This window comes from Cryptomeria japonica, chromosome 5 (genome assembly GCF_030272615.1).
Source record: "Cryptomeria japonica chromosome 5, Sugi_1.0, whole genome shotgun sequence".
Classification (NCBI taxonomy): Eukaryota; Viridiplantae; Streptophyta; class Pinopsida; order Cupressales; family Cupressaceae; genus Cryptomeria; species Cryptomeria japonica.
The window spans coordinates 712,772,205-712,785,214 of NC_081409.1; the positions used below are offsets into that span (position 1 = coordinate 712,772,205).

At 30.3% G+C, this 13,010-nt stretch overlaps 1 long non-coding RNA gene across 1 annotated transcript; it reads right to left on the reverse strand.

Moving 5' to 3' along the window:
• Positions 1-1,494: 1,494 nt before the first annotated feature.
• Positions 1,495-2,487, reverse strand: LOC131030960 (uncharacterized). The gene is made up of 3 exons (XR_009102959.2): positions 2,407-2,487; positions 2,243-2,320; positions 1,495-1,654 (listed from the first exon to the last, which is right to left on the reverse strand). It is a non-coding gene; the product is annotated as an uncharacterized LOC131030960 (long non-coding RNA).
• Between the last annotated feature and the right edge of the window lie 10,523 nt (positions 2,488-13,010).

Sequence of the window (13,010 nt, forward strand, 5' to 3'; positions counted from 1 at the left end):
AATATTTTCTTATAGGAGAATATCTTTTGGCCTTATAAATATCGGGATTTTTTTTTAGTATGCTATGAATATAGCTTTTAAAGACCTCATTGATAAATGTATAATCCTATATATGGATGACCTGATAGTGTTATCAAAGAGGTGAGAAGATCATGTAAGAGACTATAGAAAAATCCTACAAAGATGCCTTGAAAATGGTATACAAAAATGCATGTTTGGAGTGACCAAATGGAATTTATTTGGGTATTGTTATTTATGAACATGGCATATCAATCAATCTAGGTTGGGTAGTGCCATCATGAAGATAGAGTAACTTGCTAGTAAAAAATAGCTTTAATCATATTTTGGTAAAATCAACTTTGTGAGGAGATTCATTACAGGGTTTGTATAATTGGTTCATCCCATAAACATCATGTTAAAAAAATATGCCAAAAGAGAGTGGAATGCAAAGAGTAAGAAGGCTTTTGAAGACATAAAAAATCTATTACAAATGTTCACTAAATTGTTTTATGTCTATTCTTTTGCATTAGATAACACATGTGATGCCTTGTTGACAAAAGAATTTAGAAAAGGAAGAAAACCAATTTCTTTTATGAGTGCCGCTTTTAAAGGAGCCAAATTGAAATACATGAATGTGGAAAGACAAGGTTTAGTGTTGGTTAAAGTTGTACAAAAATTTAGGGATTTCAATCTAAGAAGTCAAATAATTGTTGTTGTACCAGATTTAGTAGTAAAAATGCTCTCAATGTAAGATGAGCTTGGAGAAAGGCAAGCCAAGTAGATAACCATTTTATAAGAATTTGATCTAGAAAAAACCCCTACAAAGTTGATAAGAGAGAAAGTCCTTACTAAAACTATAACAATTATTGATTCAGAGCTCACTAGACAATAGTATGTAGAAAATTCAATATCAATTGAGGAAGGTTAGTATAAAAATATTGTTTAACAATATAGAGTAAAAGTTCATATTAAGTGAAGTTTTTAGAAGACAACTCTAAATTTCCAACATAATAATTAATTCAAAGCCCACTAACTCATCTCTTGACAACACATAAGATCCAATATAATTCCCAAATCAATCAACAAACCAATTTCATAATTTATATCTATTTAACAACATTCTTCAATTATCAAATTATATAATTTAACAACATTCTTCAATTATCAAATTATATATCATTAATTATTTATTTTAATATTGTATTCCTAACAATAACAGATACCCAACTTTAATTAGTGTTTATTTGTCGATATCATCCAGTTAGTCTAAATTTCATATTTGAAAGTTCTATTTTTTTTTAGTAATTAATTTATATATTAGTATAGAGTCTTTCAAGAAAATAAGAGTGACTTTTATTATATTAGTTTTTACCTTGATAAATTGTATTCCAATACAAACCAATTACTTTAAAGAACTCTCTATAGAAATTGAAAATTCAAAGTTTCAAATGTGCTTGATATAAACCATTTTAGAGTATGTATGCCAATTTAATATAAGTAAAATGCATAAAAAACTCAAATCAAAGCCTTGAAGAGGCTGAGATGGCCCACTTATAGCACAATCTAATCATTTAGATTTTCAAAATTGAAATAGAATCTACTCAAATATGTACAAATATGTAGATGAGCTTGGCTTAACAAATTTCATTCCAACCTGTACAAAAATATGAATGAAGTGAGTTAAAAAAAAAATTCAGTAACATAAAGAATGTCATAACTTTTTCACAACTCATAATTTTAAAATAAAAAATTGAAGAGAAAATTGCTTCTATAAAAAAATCAAATATTCTAAGAAAATAAAGACAAACCCAACCATGCAAAATTCAGCTCATAATTAGATAATGTTCTAATTGTGCTACTAATTTACCAATATATTGTTGCTAGTGGATGGACATGAATCAAGAACACAAAAAATAGAAAATACAAAGAAAGTAACTAACACAAAATTATTTTAACACACATAAATCTTTTTTATTCATTTCTTAAACAAGATTACATCATGTTTAGACAATTCAAGAAGTTCCTTAAAAAAAATTCTTTGCTAATAATAATTCATACAGTACAAAACTGTTTGATCTAATTTTATTATCTAAATGCAAAACTATTTTTATACTCTTATTTTAAGACTCTTTTTTTGTAATTTTCTCTCATATTCTAAATTAAATATATGAATATAAATGCACTAATTCACATGAACTAAATTTTTATCATAAATAATTGTTATTACAGAATTGAGTGATACCTCGCTATTCGCTATTCGGGGTGCACAATGAAGATCTATCATATCTTTCAAAGAGGCGCTCCTTGAACATACTGGAGACTATATTCTTTTATAAATTAGAAGCTATAAAATCTCACTAATCGAGGTAATTCCCATAACAAGAACCTCAACTGAATTCTACTTACCTTAGTGGAAGTTCCAGTCCTTATAATCCATTTGTGTTACACATGATCTCCCAAAAATATGTCCACAGGCGAGGGAACTGTAATTCCACGCAATTAGGAATATTAGAATTCTAATTTTGAAGGCTAATAGAGAACGACACTATTCCATTCTTTTCCTCAAATTTTGTAGTCATATATTATTTATCTAATATTTTTAAAATTCAAAAAATAAATTCATCTATTAAAAAAAGAATTACTGATGTTTGAAACCCACATACGAGACATTATGCCTTCCAATTGAAACGAAAACCCTTCAAATTGTGTCCACCCTTTCAAGCAAATTGAGCATCTCTTTTTTGAAAGTTGTGAAGGCTGTGAAGGAACTTGTGCATGTTCTTGCCGCTTCCCACATTCTTCTTCCTGTTTCTCTGGAGTGAATGTTGTACACACCTCATCTGGCTTTCTACCCCTGAGGAGCTTGACGAACTCCTCTAGCTCCTCTAGCTCCTCGGTTCTTTCTGCCAATTTTTCATTTTCTTTTGCCAATTTCTCAATTTTCTTTTGCTAGTTTCTCATTTTCTGCTTGAGCTCTAGATAAAGCAATCTCATTTTTACGAAACTGCTCGCAAAGTTCATGAAAAATAGATTCCCAAGAGGCCATTAATCCCAAAGGCCCATATTTCTCTTCTCCCATTTCTTTGATTGCAATTTAACGGATTTGCAAAGTTCATGAAAAGTAGATTCCCAAGAGGCCAATGTCTGCAAAGGCCCAGATTTCTTTTCCCCCATTTCTGATTGCAATTTAACGGACTTGCAAAGTTACACTCAGCCTATTTAATTAAATCGACAATTAAGATGGTAGGTATTAGTGGAACTCGCATCTATTTGTAAGTAAAAGAACGGAGATCAACATTCAAAATCGATTTAAGGTAAGATTCGACTTAGGATATTATCAATATCGCCGGACAGAAATATAGGGAAGTAAGGCCGATCACGGAAGCAGAAAGGAATGTAAACCCTAATAATGCTAATTAAGTTTCCAGAACTGTCTATTACCACCAGCAGGAAACTTTGGCTTTCTAATTAGATTAAAATTTTCACAAATTCTCCAAGAAGAAGCCGAATTAGATTGAAATCCTCACGAAACCTTCAAGAAGCGGCCGAATAACATTGGATTTAAAGAGCTAGGGTTTCGGCTATATTAAATGTAATAATGTAAGAATACAAATCCGGATGGTAATGAATCAACTCTAACTGATATCAATTTGGATATAAAATACTTATCTTTAACCAACTGTTGTTATATTGGCAGAGGCATGCAAACAGAGACTTCCCTTAACAAAGAAATTAGATAGGAACCCTAAGTCTGAAGGAATAAACCTAAATATTGTGCTTCACATGCATTAAAAGCACGAACTAAGTACTCAAACAACAATAAGAATGATATTCTTTTGCAGACACAAAAAACCAAAACAAGATTACCAAAAAGAAATAAGCGAGAATAATTTTCTTGCCTGGTAAATCGCTGTGGAAAGAGGAAAAAGAATGCCCTGATATAAATGGATGGAAAATGTGAAGCCTAAACGGCAGAGGAAGGCAGCTACTTCTTCAAGTCGTCTGTAACATCATTTGCAGTGTCCATTATAATATCCTTGTGAGACGGAAACAAGAAAAGAGTGATTACTGATAGTCATTTTTGCACGCTATTAGCTCATGCACGCTATTAATGTAGAAAAGGAATTTTGATAGCTAGAAAGCTAAAAACATCAAACATTCTGCTGTTCAGATCAAATATTTTTATTATTATTTTATATATAATTTTAGATTTTTTTTTTTCTTATTTTATATATAATTTTAGATTTTTTTTTTTATTATTTTAAAAATTAAAATATTATTTGTTGTTTTTATATTTATGTATTTTAAATTCAAATTGATATTAAAATTTAACCCTTTTTAGTTAAAGTTTTATAAAATAGAAAGTAAATTAGTTTGTAATATTAACAATATTATTTGTTGTTTTTATATTTATGTATTCTAAATTCAAATTGATATTAAAATTTAATTTTTTTAGTTAAGTTTTATAAAATAGAAAGTAAATTAGTATATTTATATTTAGAAAATTTATGTAAAAAAAGTTGTTTAACATATTTATATTTTTAAAAATCTATGTAAAATAGGTACCGCATATATTTTAAAAAATCTATAGATGTCAAATTTTAAAAATAAAATTAATGCATAGAAAGTAATTTTTATGGAGAGAAAAAGATTTATAAAAAAAAAAAAATCAAAATAAAGATGTTTGTCTTTCAAACAATTAGCAAAATAATTTTAAAAGATTTTTTCTTTTAAAAAAAAAACAATGCTTTTGCACTATATATTTTTTTAGACGATTTTAAATCTTTCAAAAAGCGTTTGCATGAGAATTTGTTTTTCTAATTAAAAAACCATTGCCATTGTAGAGTTAAGTCTATTAGCATAATAATAACTAGCAATCACACCTTAGTGTGCAATGGGTACCCGATGATATCTTTGATATTGTATTTAAGTTAGTTTTGGACTTTGAACAATAAATGCAATTAACATAGTAATGTTCCTTTTTTTGTACAAATTATTTTTGCAAACTCTTTTGAATTGGAAGTAACTAATAATACAACGGTGTTATGAATAAGGGAAATTATAGTATTGTAAAATTTGTACCTGTAGAGTATGAAAATGAAATATAATTAGAAAGTAAAAAATTGTACAACTTTTGTTACAGGCTTGAATGTTTAACATTGATTATTGAATCTAAATATTTTTTTAAAGGAACTATTTGTTGAATTGTTTGTAAGTTGAAAAAGTCTAGATTTAATGTATACATTATAAAGATATAAAAACAAGTGATTTATTGAACAAACCTGGAGATATTTTCACTTGTAGTAATAATAGAATGGTATTACGAATAAGTGTTCAATTATCCTTTTATAGAATTTGTACCTGCAGAGTATGGAAAAGAGATATAATTAGAATTTGAATATTGTACAACTTTTGTTACATGCTTGTTTGTTTAACTTTGATTATCAAATATTTGTTGATTTAGTAATTCAAACAAAATTAAAGGAAGTATTTGTTGAATAGTTTGCAAGTTTAAAAAGTATGGCTTTAATGTATATGTTTTAAAGTCATGGAAACAAGTGCTTGAGTGAACAAACCTGGAGATCTTTTAACTTATGTTTGTAGAACTAGTATTTGATAATGCTAGCAATCGCTCCTCCTCTTGTTTTTCGAAGAGAAACATATGGGCTGGTTTGCATGCGTGAATATCTTTCGAATGTGAAGGTGGGTTGTATGCGGAGACTTGTGAGTTCATGAACTCTTGAGATAGCTGTGAATGTCAATCCTTGATGATCAAGGTTGCTGATGTCGATTGTTGCTCATTGGAGTGTGAGCCCCTATGATTTGTGTATAGTTAATGACCATGCCATTTTTAGTGGTATTTGACGGCAAAGATCGTGACTCATAGGGGTTATAGGAACATTTTTTGGTTGATTGTGATCCCACATTGGTGCTTTGTAATTTTTGAAGTGAACAACAACAAATAATGGAAGTTGAGGTGGTCTTTCTCCATGTCTATATATAACTGCTTTGAATTTTCCAAGTGCACCATTTACAAGCCCTGTTTCCACCCACAAATTTGAACATGATATAATCTTTTGGTCAATACATAGGAGTATGTTAGATTCAAGTTGTTCTTCTTCTAGATTTGAGCATGTTGATCCCCTAAGTTTCTCTGCTATGGATAATGCTACTGGCATTGTTTTAGATAACAACATATGTTTATTATGTGAAAACACCATTTCATTTGTTGCAAATAGATGTATGGAGGATGAGAAATGAGATTTCTCTTCAGTTGTGAGTGAGGAGCTTGATCATGACATTAGAAGTGGCCAATCTGCAATTGTAGGCTTTGCATTTTGTAAATTTGAGAGAAGGGAATGAAAACTAATTTGTTCTAGATTGTCTCCAATTTGACAAAATATTTTGTTCAAAGTTATAAATGTTGTGAAAGAACGCCATAGTATTCCCCCATAAGAAGTTGAAGCATACATAGGGATATCTTTGACTAGTGATAACTGCCCCAAGTCACCGAATAGCATGATTGATCGTCCTCCAAATGGGATATGATTTTGGCCTGGGAATGCTTCATGCAATCTGCTATCAATTTGTTGTAGTAGCTTTGGGCCAATGAAACTCATTTCATCTATTAGAATGTATCAAATGAAGTACATGCTCTCTTGGAATGTTGCTAGTGTTTGTCCTTGTAAGGGGGCCATTTCTTTTATTGGTATTCTCAAGGTAGAATGAATTGTTGATGCTTGTATGTTGAATGTTGTGATACCTGTTGGTACAAGAAGTAATAGTGGTGATTGGCCAATTGCTGATGAGCTCATCAATGTGATCTTGATGCTTTTAATCAAGTGAGACTTTCTAGTTCCAGTTGTTCCTTGAACAAATATCTTAAGTGGCGGCTGCAAAGTAGTGGCTTGTAGGTGTGAAACAACTATATCATATGCTTTTTTTTGTTCAATAGATAGATGAACTTGGGTGTTTTGATTGATAACATAGGGAGCTTGAAATATTGGCTGATTTGAGTTTATGAAAGTAGTAGCTATTAGTTGAAAGTGCGGATTTACATGAGCCTCTCCCCAATCACGGTCGAGGTCAATTCCACGTCGACCAAGCATGTCAATTTTATTAATGTGCATAGGGAGGCCTGGATATAGACTTGATAAGATTTTCTATTCATCGGGTATATCTTCTTGCATGCGGTCCTCCTCAATAAGTGGACTTCCAATATTAGTTTCTTCATCTAGTTGCAGAGGTGTGTGCTGCACATGCCATGGTTGGTAGTAGCAAGAGAAAGTTGCCTATTTTTCCATAACTTGGTCATCTAATGTACCAATATCATTCTGAATGTTGCCAAATGAATGGTATAGTAGTAGTTCAGTCCAACAGAATGCTTGGAAAGCTTTGTCATCTTTTGTTGGGATGCTTGTGAATCATGGAGATACTCAAACAATGGCTGGTGTAGATTGTTCTTTCCATTGGTTGTTCTTGCGAGATGCTTTGAAGGTCCACTTTTGAGTGACTTGAATAAGTGACAACATTTCTAGATGTGTAGGTCATTCCATATAAGCATCTATATAACTTGGGGATGTGGTTGTGGATGTGGGTGAGATTGAAACACGTTGAAAGTTTTTTCAGTTTGCATTTAAAGAAACAAATGTCCTACTACATATGGAGAATGGTAATTTTAACAGAAGGTGGCAAGTCTCTTGAGCACCAATGTATCGATCTACAAGAGTATTAGTAAGCATTTTTTGAAAGGCAATTGGGGTAGGTTTGTTAGGCTCAAAATTGGTTGAAATGCGAGATAGCATAGCATGGTATGTTTCATATTTTTGTTTGACTTTTGCTGCATATTTTGTGATATATTTTAGAACTGTATTTATTGAGAGAATAGGTTGGAAATCTACATTGGCCCTCCAAATAGAGAGTATAGATGGGTTGTGAAGATTCAAGCGACCATCATTTCTTGCAGAGTATGTCTAGGTTGACCATTATCATCATTGGGCAAGATTGATTTCTCTTGCATGTTCCAAGGGGATTTATAACGACAAACAAGAGATGTCCCTTTTTTCCTTAGACAATTTTGTAGGGTGCACTTTGTTTGGAGTTCTACAAGGTTTGCCAATTCACTGTAGTTAGTGGAAGGGTCTGTTGTCATTATCATTCTTGTGTCCATCAAGCAAGGATCATCAATAGGAGATATGTGAATCATTATGTTTCTTAATTCAATGGTTTTTGGGTTTCGTGTAGAGACATATCTATCAATGTAGTCAAGTGCATTTTGTACTGATTGAATGTTATTCCTTTGTAATTTTTCAAAGTTAGGTGCTTCATGGAGCCAAATGAAACCATGGATATGTTTAGATCCTCTGTGTTGCGACTCATACCTGTGAAAGGAATTTTTAGTGAGCAATATAAGTAACAAGTGTTGTAGTACAAGATTACAATAGTTTAAGAATTATACCTATACCAATAGTCTTTTTCACCAAGGAGTTTTTCCAAGACCTCTTCACGAAATATTGTAAATCTGTGGTGCATGTATATTGTAGTAAGATGTGGGTTTTGAGCTATATTTTGTATGCTCCATCTAGAAGCTACATATGGATTTGTGGGTGCATTGGATGGAATGATACTATGCAAGTCTGGCCATTCTGTATCTGCTGCATTGAGGGTGAAGAATAGTGTTGGGCATCCAATCTGAATAACCATGTCTGAGGGCTCTCCTCTATGATGGTTCCAGAACGGGCGTCTGCCACGAATTGATGAGGTAAATTGCATGAGTTGGTCAGCAAGCTTGTCATCAGGCAAGTCCTTTAGTCTTTGGAATAGATAAAAAATTGTTGTTGGTAGAGAATCATCTAGTTGTCTTTACACAAAAATAGAGGATGTGACTTGACTTTGATGACACATCAGTATGTTTAGTATGAAGTATCTAAATCGTGGGTGTTGCCCAATTCTATTATCATGGTATCATAGAAGATGCAGAGCATATTCATGTAAATTAACTTCTTTGATGCGTTGTTGTTTGAATATGGCGCTTCCTTTTGGAAACAAAGTGGGAAATGCCATTGTAAACAATCCTTCAGTGGTGTATTCATTTATGGGGGATGGAGAAAAGGGTAGCCAATTTAGAGTAGGAGTTGGTCGTCCTTTCCCTAGTTGTAGTAAAGAGTGCACCTCTTCAACCTCTCTAAGTGTAGGTGGAATATTTGCCACAAATGAAGATTGTGATTCCATGCTCTCTTGTATATTTGTAAGAAGGCATGATTTCTCTTTAATGTCAATTTTTTTTTTAAAATAACAATAGGTACATACTTAGAAAATGAGAATTTGGAATGCATGAAATTCTGCTCAACTGTTGATATTTTGCACACCTTGTTTTTTATCTAGAAGTTCGAGATGTTTCTTGGATTGTATAAAGTCACAACTAGGTATAGGTGTATGGGTACTTGGATAGTTCGAACTTGATACTGAAGAGGTAAGAATCACAAGAATTTTCAAACTATGTTATGATTTTATGCTTATGGTGATTTGTAAGAGTAGATAGTTGGTATTCTAATCTCTTTCAATTGAACCTATTGTAGGAGCAAGTATAAAGATTTTTTGCAAGGCTTTTTTCAAAGACAATCTCTTTGTTGAATAAATTTTGGGTAATCTTCATCAAATGAGAAAATGGCATGGAGCGGAACAATGTATAGGCTTTAATAGGTATGCAAACTCAGGAGCATAAATTACAAGATAATCTGAAAAAGGGATATTACAGTTTCTAGTAAAAATATTAAGGATGGGCATTGCCAACAATCACTAGTAATCAATGAATGATATACATGTATATCTTTTAATGTTTATTAAAATTCAATCAGTTGAAAAATGGAGAAGATTATAGTGAGTGATCAAAATTATTGGAAATAAGAAAAATGCAGGAAAAGAAATAGTAACCAATGCAAAGAAGTAAAAACAATGAAGAATTAAATAAAATAGGGTAAAAGCATGTTTTTATATTATCCAAAGCAAAGAAACAATTATCTAAATGGTTCAATGTGGATAATATTGTCTCTTATTAGTTTTTAATCTTGTTTTTACTATTTTATTCTTGAGATCAAGATTGTTGTTATGCATTGGTAGAACTTTTATTTATTTATTTTATAAAATACTCTCACAAAATTATAAAATAGTTTTTAATCTTATTTTTACTATTTTATTTTTGAGATCAAGATTGTTGTTATCCATTGGTAGAACTTTTATTTATTTATTTTATTTTATTTAATAAAAATGACAAATTGTGAAAGATTAAAAATAACAATATCGAGGGAAAAAACATAGAATGAAAGCTCGAACTATTATAATTTACTATGATTTATTTCTATTTTTCACTTAAATCTCTATCCACTAGTAAAACTTTTATTTATTTATTTTTTGATAAAATACTCTCATAAAATTACAAAAAAATGACAAATTGTAATGTTTTAATCTTGTTTTTACTATTTTATTCTTGAGATCAAGATTGTTGTTATCCATTGGTAGAACTTTTATTTATTTATTTAATTTTATTTTATAAAATACTCACAAAATTATAAAATAGTTTTTAATCTTGTTTTTACTGTTTTATTTTTGAGATCAAGATTGTTGTTATCCATTGGTAGAACTTTTATTTATTTATTTTATTTTATTTTATAAAATACTCTCACAAAATTATAAAACAGTTTTTAATCTTATTTTATAAAATGACAAATTGTGATAGATTGAAAATAACAATATAGAGGGAAAAAACATGGAATAAAAGCTCGAACTATTATAATTTACTATGATTTATTTCTATTTTTCACTTAAATCTCCATCCACTAGTAAAACTTTTATTTATTTATTTTTTGATAAAACACTCTCACAAAATTATAATATTATTTTAAAAATGGACCAAAAATATTTCTCAATCCCAATTGACAAATGAGGAAAAAAGAATGTTGAGTGACGAGGAAAATAGGATTAATTAAATTTTTTGAATTCAATATCAATTTTTAGAAGATGTACACCGTTGATCTTCAAAGTTAACTCAATTACTTCAAATACGGTACGCCTTCAGTGTAATTATATTTATCCATTATTTCATTAAAAAATTATTTAAACTTACATTAAATTTTTGAAATATATATTATATGATAAAAAACTAAAAAATACATATTTAAATATATGAACTAATTAGAAAAAAATGTTCATAAAAGAATAAATCTAATAAGAATTTTTTTTCAATATTATTTGTTTTATTAAGATATTCTATCTTGTTTTCTACTTTTCTAAAAAAGAAAAAGTAGGAAAATAAATGTATTATTAAATTTCTACAAAGATTAATGATTAATTTTTATTAAATGTAAAATTTATTTTAGTTATTTATGTCTTTTTATGAAATTACATATAATAATTAAAAATTATTAAAATTAATTTAATTTATAATTATTTGTCTTATCAAAATGTTAGCTATTGTAGAATAATCATATCTAAAAAAATTCTTAATTTGATGAGAATATTTTTAATGTTACCTTCTTTTATTAGATATTATATTTTTTAATTTATTTTAATTTTTCTACTTTTTTTTTCAAGATTATTTATTTATTAAGTTAAAATTAAATTTTAATTATTTATGTATTCTTATGGAATTACAAATAATAACTAAAATATATTATAATTAATCTAACTTGTAGTTTTGTCTTATTAAAATTTGTTTATTCTAGAGTAATTAAATATTTGAAATTTATTTAATTTTTCTAATAAAATAAATTCCAACTTATAACCTAAATTAAACGTTTAGAACAAGAGAGCAAGAGAGAGCAACTAACTATTGATTAGTCATTTCATACCAATAATTTATAGATAGTTGTGTCCTTGAAGAGTTATACTAAGGGTAACATGTCATTTGATTATTATCTCCATCTATATCTCTCTCTGGGCTATTTATATCTCCTTACCTCTCGTTGTATCTCTCTCTTTGCCCCCTCTATCATTCCCACTAATCTCTCTCTCTGTATCTCTCCTTTTCCCCCTCTCGCTCCTTCTTTTTATATATCTCTACTTCTATGTCCTCTTTCTCCCTCGCTCCCTCACTATGTCTATTTATATATTTTAATCCCTCTATATCTATCTCTTTCACTCACACATATTCCATATTTCTCCTTCCTTATCTCTATCTCTATATCTCTCTCATTCACACAAAAACATACTCTCCCTTGCTATCTCTATCTCTATCTCTATCTCTATCTCTATCTCTCTATCTTATACATTCCTCTTCCCTCATCTCTCCCACTCTCTCTTTATATCCCTCTCTATCTCTTCACATATCACTTCCTATATCTTTATCTTTCTATCTCCATGTCTCCCTCTCCCCCTTTCCATTCCTTCCATCTCTTCCTCTCTCACACCACCTTTATATTTTACAAGTTGTCTATTATCTCTCTCCTTTCTACCCTTATCTCCATATCTTTCTATCCCTATACATCCCTCTCTCCATCATTCTATCTTATCTCTCCATGTCTTCCTCTCTCCCTATTAGTCCCTCTTTTTATATCTCTACTTCTACTCTTTCTAAACATACACTCCCTATTTCTCCCTTCCTATTTTTATTAGTTTTCTATCTATATATTCCCCCCTCCCTATCACTCTCCCCCTTTCTAAGGTATAAACCTTTTTATCTATTACTTGTCTTTGTTACCTTATCTCTCTCTCACTCTTTCCCCCTCTATCTCTATCTCCATACATCTATATACCCCTCTGAATCTATATATTATTATCTCTACCCCCCTCCCCCCCCCCCCTCTCTCTCTCTCTCCCCCCTATACCTTCCTCTCTCTAACTTCCCCTCCTCTCTAATTCTCCCTATCTCTCCCTCCCTCATTCACTCTCTATCCCCCTATCTATCTCCTTATCTCTATCCATCTCTCTCTTTCTCTTTGTGTATATCTCTACATCTCTCTATTTCTCTTCCAATATTTGTGCATCTCTCCCTCTATCTCCACCTATTTTTCTCA